Consider the following 10,757-nt stretch of genomic DNA (forward strand, 5'->3'; position numbering starts at 1 on the left):
ATATTTTTCTACATATGGGCCCTTTTCCTGTTTCTTTTCTCTCTTTGGGGTATACGTCTAATGGTGGAATCACTGATTTAAGTGCTGTGCACAGTTTAGTGATTTTCTGGGAATAGTTCCAAATTGCTTTCCTGAATGGTTGGACCAATTCATAGCTCCACCAACAGTGCATTAGTGTGCCTGTCCTCCCACATCCTCTCCAACAATTGCCATTTTCCATTTTTGTCATTTTTACCAGTTTTATAGTGTGGATGTTCAGAGGCAGGAGAGAGCAAGAATATCACTGAACCTGCTAATAGTTCAATTTGACTAGACCATTGAATATTTGAATGGGAATAATGTGAGATGAAGAAGGGTAGATTAGATCAAATATTGGAGGGCCTTGAATGCCAGGTGAAGAAGTTGTATGTTTGATTCTATTCATAGCATTTATCCCCATGGCTATTTATTAGCTAATGAAAAGTCACTCAGGGTTTCTAAGCAGGGTAGTGACATGACTGAGACTAGTGTATTAAAAAGATTAATCATCAGTAGTTGATAGATGAATTCAAATTGGGGGATGGGAAGGGAAAAGAGGCAGGGAGAACAGATGAGGGGCTATTATAATAATCCAGGTAAGAGATGATTAGAAACATTGTGTATTATCCCCCAGTCAAGACTGAGTATAAACCTGTATGTATGTTCAGGGAAAGGGAGAAGGAAGGGAATACAGAATGTGATTCTGCCTCAGTTCTAAATTCCTGAGGTCCAGCCCTACACAAAATATAAATGAAGATGGGGAAGAAATGTAAGAAAAGGCCTTTTGAGGATGGTGATGGGGAAAGGGAGGATTAGTTTAGGTAATCAGCCAAACAATAAATCAACCCTTAATTTCTTAGGGTCATGACCCTAAGCATAAATAATATCCATGCCTCATAGGAAAGGGGGGACTTTCGAGGTCCATGGGTAGGATACTTAATGCCATATCACAGCAGTGTTTAGGGCACCCATGGTTTTGTGGCATCCAGGGAAAATCCAGGGAAATATTTGAAGGCAGAGTAGAAACCATGTCCTCCTCTCCCTAGTGACCCTTCACCTCCATCCCTCCTCATCAGCACCATCAACTCCTATCATTCTCCCCTGCCAGGCCAGGAATCCCGAAGCTCTTGTGCCTATTTCTGGAAAAGGGGAAAGAGAATGGGGAATGGAGCTGGAGTCCCCCCCAATCCATAATCATTAGGTGATTTGCATGAGCTCATTAGGGGAGGCACAGGTGACTGCACTCACCACCTCACCACTTAATCATTCCTTGCACCTTTAAAAATACATGGCAATGCCCTCTGCATGCTTGGAATTATCAACAAGGACAGGGTTCTCAAACTCAGTTCCCCTGATCTGCTTACGGTGACTCCTCCTAAACATGCTCACCACCTTCCTTCTCTACTCTAGCTGATTGTGCCATATCTATCTCACCCAAAGTTTTCTATCTTCAGAATGTTCTCTACCAGGTCCCTGGATCCTCCCTTAACAACTACAAGCCTCTCTTCAACTTCATGTATTATCTCCCAGTCAAGACAAGAAACTTAGAGGACCAACATGGTCCTATAACATGGACCAACAGAAATTCACAACTGGAAGAAATTTTAGACCATCCATGGAAAAAGTACTGTGTTTGGAGTTGGAGAACTTAACTTTAAATGTATTTTCTATTTTACTTTGGACAAGTCAACCTCCCTCAGTTTCCTCTTCTGTAAAATAAAAGTGGAGGGGAGAATTGGCCCATAAAGTCTCTTCCAGGTGTTATTAGGGAACATAGATTCTCAGAGCTGAAAGTTATCTCAGTAGAAAGAACTCTGAGCTCAGATTCCTGGATTCTAGTCCTTGCTCTCTTGGTCACTAACTTAACTAGGTGACTAGCTAAATTCCTCCCTCTCTCTTAAGTTTCAGTTTGAAACCATGTGAACTGAAGGGGTTGGGTGAAATTATTCCTGTATTTTCTAATATTCTCGGCTTTAAAGTCCTTTCTAGTGGTGACATTTTAAGTTCTAAAGTCTTTTGTAGTTTTGACATTCCATGTTCTGTCTAATCCTAAAGTCCCTTGACTCTGACATCCCAAGTTCTATGGTTCTTTCTGCTACATTACGTCACCTTTGTTTGAAGCAGGAATTAGAACATGCCAGCTTGGAAGTCACAAAGCCTCCTTCTAAGATTATATTGGCATTCAGAGAACCCTATATAATCAAAGCATTTATGAGGATGAAGCAGGTCAAGGGGTCATCTGGACTTGGGGTAGGTGATGACTTAGGGTCAGCTTCCAGGTAAGGAGTCAAGACACTGAATGATGAGTAAGAATTCCAGTTGTGACAAGCATTGAATGAGAACCACAGAAAACTGGAGGAAGAAGAAGCCAATAGAAGCTGGAAAAATTCAAGGAAACCTTTTTGTAAAAGGGGAAATTTCATCTGGACTTTGAAATTTATGCTAGACATGATTGACAGAAAAGAAAGAAAACAAATTCCAATATTGGGGAGCAATATGAGCAAAAAGCAAATAATAGCTGACATTTGTATAACATAATGTTAAGCATTTTATGTGTGTCTATATTTACATATAAACATACATATATATGTGTATATATAAATTTGAACTTTTTAACAACCTTAAGTCAGTTACTACAGATTCAATAACCTCATTTTACAGATGAACTATCAGAAACTCAGAAGGTGCGCTTACTCCTAGTAATCACTCAATTACTAATTATAAAGGCAAGTTTCAAATCTGAGTCATGACTGAATTTAGATCTTGTACTCCACTAGTCTCCACTGCAATCTCCAATAGCACAGGAAAAAGACAATGAAGAGAATCTTATGGTTGGAGTTGGAAGAGTATGCTGAAAAGGAAACTGGAGATACAGATTGAAGACAAGTTTCAGAAGACCTTGAAGAGCCTAGATGTTATTTAGAAAACAAAGAACATGAGAAACCGGTGTTTTATAAATACTGTTATTCCTGCTTCATTTTGAAGATCATTGGCATCACAGGGTGATATCTTGACTTACTCATGAACTGGATTTCAGTGAGATGCAGTTACACAAAGTCATCAGCCTCATTCTCTCTTTCAGAGTTATCAAAGTCCAGTGACAACTGGCAGTGGCCCAGAATGCAGTGGATGACCTTGTTGACTTTGATATCTAACCAAACTCTAAGCACACCACAGAGCCAACTTCAGTCACCTTCTTGACCATTGTAATAAATTGTTTTCTGCCCATTTCACCTGGAGAAGTCTGTTTTATAAATATAACCACTAGGTGAAGGTGTGGGAGTGTACAACCAGTTGCCTGCTCCTGCCATTATCAGATCCCAGATGCATTCTGGCTGTCAATCATAGGCTCTTCCCTCCTAAACAATATACTCCCTGGTATGCACTCCCCAGTCTCTCATGTAAGAGTTTTTAATTTTGTTTTTGCCAAAAGTCTCTTTTGCAGAATGGTGAAACCAAAGGATTCCTTTTCAGAGTATTGTTTTTAGATGCATAAAATATATAGGATTACAAAGAAAACCAATTCAATTGAAATATAGTTATCAAAAATATTTTTTTAAGTTCATAAAACCCAGGCTTAGAATTTGGGGTGGGGGGGGGAGAGAGAGAGAGAGAGAGAAAGAGAGAGAGAGAGAGAGAGAGAGAGAGAGAGAGAGAGAGAGAGAGAGAGAGAAGATAAAAGACTCTGAGATGGAGTGAACATTTGCAATTGAAGGAACTGGGAAAGGCCTCCAGGAATGGGTGGAATTTGCTAAGTCTTGAAGGAGGTCAGGGAAATTAAGAGGGCTTTGATGAGGAAGCAAAGTATTCTAGGATAGGAAGCAGACTGTACAAAGACACAGGGATGTCTGAGAAACCAAAGTTGACCCAATGTTGCTGGAACATGGTGTGTGTGGACTGGAAATATAGAATGAGACCAGGTTATAAAAAGTCTTAAATTCCAAAGAAAGGAGTTTGAATGTGATTCTGAAAAGTAAGAGGGAGCCAGTGAAGTTCAGTGAGCCAGGAGGTAATGTGATCATACCAGTGATTTAGGAATCATTTTGGCAACTGAGTAGAGCATGGATTTGAGGTAAAAATACCAGGTAGAAGACTGTTGCAATAACCCAGATAAAAGATAATAAGGGCCTAAACTGAGAAAGAAGTAGTGTGAATGGAAAAAAGGAAAAGTATACAAGAGATGTTGTGAAGATAGATGGAAATAATGAAATTTAGTACTAGATTGGATAAGTCTGGGTGATAGTAAGGAGTTTAGGATGGCACCAAGGTTGCTTGCTAATGACTGGAAGAATAATGGTAGCCCTGACTGTAATAGAGAAGATCAGAAGAATGGAATGGGTCTTTTATTTGGGGGAGGGGGGAGGCAGAAGGGAATAATTAGTTCTGGACATGTTGAATTTGAGATGCCTCTTGGATACCCAATTCAAAATATCCAAAGGGCAATTGATTATGCAGAAGTGAAACTCAGGACAGACTAGTGAGTCAATCAATAAACATTCATTAAGCACCAACTGTATGATAACTACTGTCCTAAGCACTAAAGCTACAAAGAAAGGGATTGATAGAAACATAGATGACAGAGATCATGACCTCATGACCCTCTCACATGTACTCTTTCCTAATGCCAAGATCAATTCTGAGATTTACCCTGTACCAAAAGCTGAGTCAGCTCAAACTGGTTCACCAGAGGTGATTATTAAGTTTTCAGTGTGAGCATGTACACCTTGGAAATCAATAAATGTTATTCACCAGGGTTTAATTTATTGAATTGTTCCTTCCTAGGTTTAAGAAAGTGATGGGGGAAATGTTAACAAAACTAGATTAAACTTAAAAGTGTACTTACCTCCTTGTTATTAGAAAGCAAAGTATCTCAGGTATCTTGATAAGTGTTGGGAATACAAATACCAGGGGGAGAAAAAGACTGTCCCTGCCTTCAAGGAGCTTATATTCTTTTTTTGTTTGTTTGTTTTTGTTTTTGTTTTTGTAGGTTTTTGCAAGGCAAACGGGGTTAAGTGGTTTGCCCAAGGCCACACAGAAAAGCCAACTGAGGAGAGATATTGTGGGGGGGGGGGGGAGTGATTTGTGGTGTAAAGGGATGCAAAGAGATCAATTGAGATGAGGATTGAGAAAAGATCATGAAGAGGTAATTTTGGAGAAGGCAATTTCAGTTGAATATTGGCATTAGAAGCCAGATTGCAGAAGGTTTAGAAGAGAGTGAAAAGGAGAGAAAATGGAGGAACCTAAGTGTAGGGTTTTTTCAAAGAGTTGAATCCTTAAAGGGAAGGAGTGATATAGAACAGTAATAAATAGAGAGAGTAGGATCAAGTGAAGGATTTTTTTTAAAGGATATGGAAGACATGGGCATGGTTGTAAGCAGCAAGGAAGGGACCGATATATAAGAGAAGAATGAAGATGAGAGAGATTTGGGATGATAGTTGGGGACAATCTGCTGAAGAAGTTGGAAGGGGATGGGATCAAGGGCATGTGGAGAGGGGTTGGCTTTTGATAAAATTGATGTAGTCACAAGATGTCAGATAAAGTCAACTAGTCAAAGGCTAGAGGCTTACACTGCCTAGTGAATGTGGATGTTACATCTTCATCCAAGACCTAAATAAAGGAGAAGATAGTGGGGAAGATGTCTAAATGAAGATGTCTGAAGGAGATGAAGAGTAGGGGTAAAGAGGGAGCTCTTGGCAAATGACTTCAATTTTTTCAAGAAAGTGTGAGTCAAGGTCCTTGGCTAAGAAGATGAGAGAAGGGAGTAACCACAGGAGGTCTGAGGAGAGAAGAGAAGGTGTGGAACAACTGTTGTGAAGAGTTGGGATAGTAAATCAATTAGTGAGAAATACAATGTTTGCTTCCTTGTACTGAGGGCCTTGTTGAGATTAGGTAGCCTCACTTTTCTCTTTTGCTAAATGAATGTGTTAGACTAGGCAGTCTAGAGGACCTATACAGCTCTTATAGCTTAAAGTTCTATGACCTTAAGAATATTATTTTAGACCAATCATGAGTTGTTTTTTTTTTTTTTTTTTTACCACAGGGCTTGAGGAATGGAGTAGAAGGAAGGCTACCAGGAGAAGAAAGGAGGTAATAGATGCCACTTGTTGCTGAATGATGGTGTTGTAGTTTCCCAATTCTCAATTTTCTAGGGATTCATGGCTTTTCTACCTGTGGATCTTTTATACCTATTGGTCCATGCATTCTTTTCAAGACAGGGAGTTATCTGAGAAGTCTCAGGCATCATATGTAGCCTCTTCCTGAAGCCATCTATAGGTCTTCTCCCTCTACAGCTTCATCCCAACCCTTCCACTTTTGAGGAACTGATGACCACCCCTGCATATGACCTACAAGTGCCCAATAGTCTCACCCTAAGCCCCAACCCCATTATTCATCTCTTCTTCTGGTGCTAAAAAAACAGAGCCTAAAAAAATTGAGCATTATTCTTCCAGCGTCAGGCCTGCCTGCTCACACACGATCTCCAATAATCATCTCTGCAGTAGCAGCTTGTTCTCTGCTATCTGGCTTGTTGGAGATGATATATGAAGGAGAAAGGAGGCTGCTTGATGGTGTTTGTTCCCCGCTTTTCTTAAGCTATGTTGGTCTTGTTGTGCTGACAGCAGCAAAGCTGCAACTTGTCTTGATGAGGGAGCCAAGCATCGGATGCCGACACCACCATTGGAGCAGAGCAAAAATGCCCAAGCTTTCCCTTCATGCTAGCAGGAACATCTTGGCTAGGTGAGAGTACAAAGGTCTGACAGGCTCCCCTACGAAGCCACATAGTTGAATGGCTCCATGAAAGAGAGAGAGAGAGAGAGTCATTGGGGTATTGAACTGGAATGACCTTCAAAGTCAACCAAATCAGGATTCAGAGCTAGAAAGGACCCTGTCTTTTGATCATCCCCAGTTCAATTCAATTCTTTCACTAAGGGAAAAAATTGAGGTTCAGAGAAGCAAAGAGGGTTTTCCCCAGATTATCTAGCAAGTAAGCAGCAGAGGGTGAAGGTTTGCTCTCCATGGAAATTCTTCTGTTAGCTTTGTAACAGGAAAATTATAAAAGGTCTCAGATTGATTAATAACTGCAGCCAAACTGGCTGCTAAACCTCATGGTCATCTCACTTATGGTAGGTGCCTAGAGGCCCTAAAAAAGAATGAGGATGGCTAGGTGCAGCCCATATCAAATCCTGGAGATATAGCTTGGAGTCTCATTGCTGCAGCTCTGTATAGACCTAGAAGTCAACATACTTTGTTCAATGAGATTCTGGTAGAGAGTTCACACTTGCTATGTTTTTTGAGGGTATATTTCAGAGAACACAGCCCAACTAGGTAATGCTGAGAACTGAATTCTGCTATCCCGAAGAGTAGATACTTTATCTTTTCACCCAGAAAACTTCATCTGCCAAATTCAATTCATTCTAGAGACATTTATAAAGCACCTACTATGTGTAAAGCACTTTGCTAGGCTCTGAGGATACATAAGACAAAAAAGGAAACAAATACATTCTATTGAGAGAATAAGTAAATACAAAGTCTAGAGTTTCCCAAAAGTCTTAGTCTCATTGCTCAATTTTAAAGCTCAATTGCATTAAGATTTGTGGAGCACTGTTTCTATAATATTATCTCAGAAGAATTGGAAGAACTAGCAAGTAGAGGGATCAGGACCTGTATAGGGTAGGATGTGGCATGTGAATTGTGATTTGGAGGAAACTAAAGATTCTGAGGCAGAGATGAAAAGGAAATATATTACAGGCATGAGGTACAGCCTGGGCAAAGACAGAGAGGTAAAAGATGGAATAGCATGCATGGGGGAGAGGTAGCAGACCAGTTTGACTGCAACAGAATGGGTGAAGGGAAATCATATGAAATAAGACTGGATAGGTAGGTGAGAGTCAGATTGTGGAGGGCTTTAAATGACAGCCTGAAAGTTTTGCATTTTCTCTGAGATAAAATATAGTCACTGAAGTTTTTTGCTTATTGGGAGGATAGGAAAGATTATGACTTTATAATAGGATCAATGCTTTAGTCAGGGATGGACAAGGCTGAATCAATTATGCCCTCCTGCAGGCTCCCAGGGGCATAACTGGCCAGAATTAGAGTTCAGTCTATAATTAGGGTTAGGGCTAAGTATGGGGCTAGCTAAAGACAAAGCTCAGTCTGGGGCTGTGGTGGGAACTCAGTCTGGAACCTTGGTCTGGACTCTGAAAAAGGCTGGGGTCAGGACTCAGTCTGTGACTCAGGTCAGGGTTTATTTGGGACCAGGAAAAACACACTGAAGCTCATTGGGATCACTGGAGTCATTTAATACATACTTGGAAGGTAGGACATCAAAATTAGAAATCATTCCTCAGTTTCTTTGTCTGTAAAACAGGATAGTTTGATGAGATGGTTTCTAATGATGATTCTAGCTGGAAATTATGATCCAACTATCCCATAATTCTCTCTGTTGTGGTTCAAATTCTGAGTCTGTCCCTTAATACCTGTGTGACCTTGGACAAAGTCCTCCACCCACCTCTGTTTTCTTACCTACAAAATGAAGGGTGGGACTCTAAGGTCCCTTTCAGTAGCAATGATTCTACAACCTTGGCCTCCTTAGCTCTCTGATCTAACTGATAGCTCAAGAGGCAGGCTCAGAGCTCCACCCTTGTTAGAAGCCAGGCTATACTCATCTTCAACCAACCCTCTAGGAATAGAACTGAAGTAGGCATGGCCAAGATCCCCAGGGGAAGAAAGAGAAATGCTGGCACATTCTCAGATAGTTCAAGAAAGGAGAGCACCCTTGGCTGGCAAGATGAAAATGCCCCTCATCTTCCAGGGAGGGGATAGATGAAGTGCACCCCACCTTCCTTGGAATGGGAGCTAGAGATCTTCAAGAAGCCTTCTCCCTCCAAGTAAAACCTTCCTTGTTCTCTCTGAGCTGGAGGCAACTTAATGAAAAGGTGATGGAAATAAACACACACTGAATGCTCCAGTAGTTCTGACTGAGTAAACAGCTGGAAGCCCAGGGAGCAAAAGGAGAGATAGGACTTGGGGGGAGGGGGAAGGGAGAGAAGTGAATGTGGGGAGGGGAAGGGAGAGAAGAGGTGGGGAAGGAAAGGGATGAAGTTGGGGGAGGGGAAGGGAGGGAAGAAATGAGAATGAGGAGAGGAGGGAAGGGATGAAATGAGGGCAAAGAGGAGAGAGGGAAGAAGAGCTGAGAAGGGGAAAGAAGGATGAAATTGGGTGAGGACGGGTGGAAAGGGGGAAGAAGTGAAGAGGGATGAAGAAGTGGGGAGGGATGGGAAAAGGGAGTACAGATGGAAGTGGAAAGAAAATAGGAAGAGAAGAGCTTGGAAAGAGAAAAGAACAGGGTGGAAGAGGGGAAAGGAAACTAGGAAAGGGAAAGAGGTAAAATAAAAGATAGTAGAAGGAAAGGAATTGGGAAAGGAACAGAGGGGAAGAATTGGGAAGGAAGATGAAACCTTCTCCCTTTGCTTCACCCCATTTGGAATTCCCCTGAGGAAAAGAAGTTGCCATTCCTGATTCTGAGAATTGGATGGAAACCCAACTAGGCTGAGTACATATTCCTCCTGGGCCCAGAGAGTGGTCTGTTCTGGATGGAGAGTATCCTTTAGAGCAAGCTGGAAAAGAAGTAGAGAAAGAAATGGAAAATACCCTGGGGGTTAAGCACATTTCCACTGCCACCCATTACCTATGTGACCTTGGGCAAATCCTTTTCTCTCTTGTTACTCTGTAAAAAGAGAGTTGGACTCCATATTATCTAAGCACCCTTCCAATTATAGGTTCTGTAAATATGTGGCCTTTGTCCTGACTCCATAGCATCCAAGCTAATGGATGCAAAAGGAGAAGCTAGCTTCCTTTTGAGTCTTCCTGGTTTCCATCACCATTTTGAATACCCTCTCCACTAAGTATTGAGTCCTAGAGTCTTAAAATTGGGAAGACCTTGTGAATAATGTAGTTCATTGTTTTGCAGAGAAGAAGACTGTCACCAAGACAGTGTTGTATAGTGGTTTGTGAAGTTAGAGGACCCAGGTCCATTACCTGTATGTCTTTGGACAAGCCAGTTAAGCTCCCTGGGCTTCAGTTTCCTTATCTGGAAAATGAATGGGTTGGACTAAGTGACCTTCGAGCTTTAAATCTATGACCCTGGGGGCAGCTAGGTGGATAAGGCACTGGCCCTGGAGTCAGGAGTACCTGGGTTCAAATCCAGTCTCAGACACTTAATAATTACCTAGCTGTGTGGCCTTGGGCAAGCCACTTAAAGCCACTTAACCCCATTTGCCTTGCAAAAACCCTAAAAAAAATAAAAACCTATGACCCTAAGAACCAATTCCATTCATTCATTCAATATCTTGACAGATTTGATACACCCAAATAATAGGATGGACTCTTGGGGGAGAACAAGGGATTCCACCCCCCACCCCCGGCAGCTCCTTGCCTTTCATAATGACTGAGCATAAGAGCTGAAGGAAAAAGGGTAAAGGATAGGAAGTGAAAGATGCTTGGGTTTTTGCTTAAGCTGCCCCAGAGTTAAAGGTTTCCATTTATATATCCCCAAGAATAACCTCAATTCTTTTCTCCTTCCCCACTATGAGAGATACATCTTGCAACCCAGACACCTATAAGACCCAATACTGTAATCAAAATAGTGTTCTGTTTTGGATGCAGAGGGCTGAGATGTGTAAGATTAGACAGGTCAAAGACTTTGTCTAGTGAACTTCAATTTTGAAGACTCTTTACAATAT

Source organism: Macrotis lagotis, chromosome 8 (assembly GCF_037893015.1).
Source record: "Macrotis lagotis isolate mMagLag1 chromosome 8, bilby.v1.9.chrom.fasta, whole genome shotgun sequence".
Taxonomy (NCBI): domain Eukaryota; kingdom Metazoa; phylum Chordata; class Mammalia; order Peramelemorphia; family Peramelidae; genus Macrotis; species Macrotis lagotis.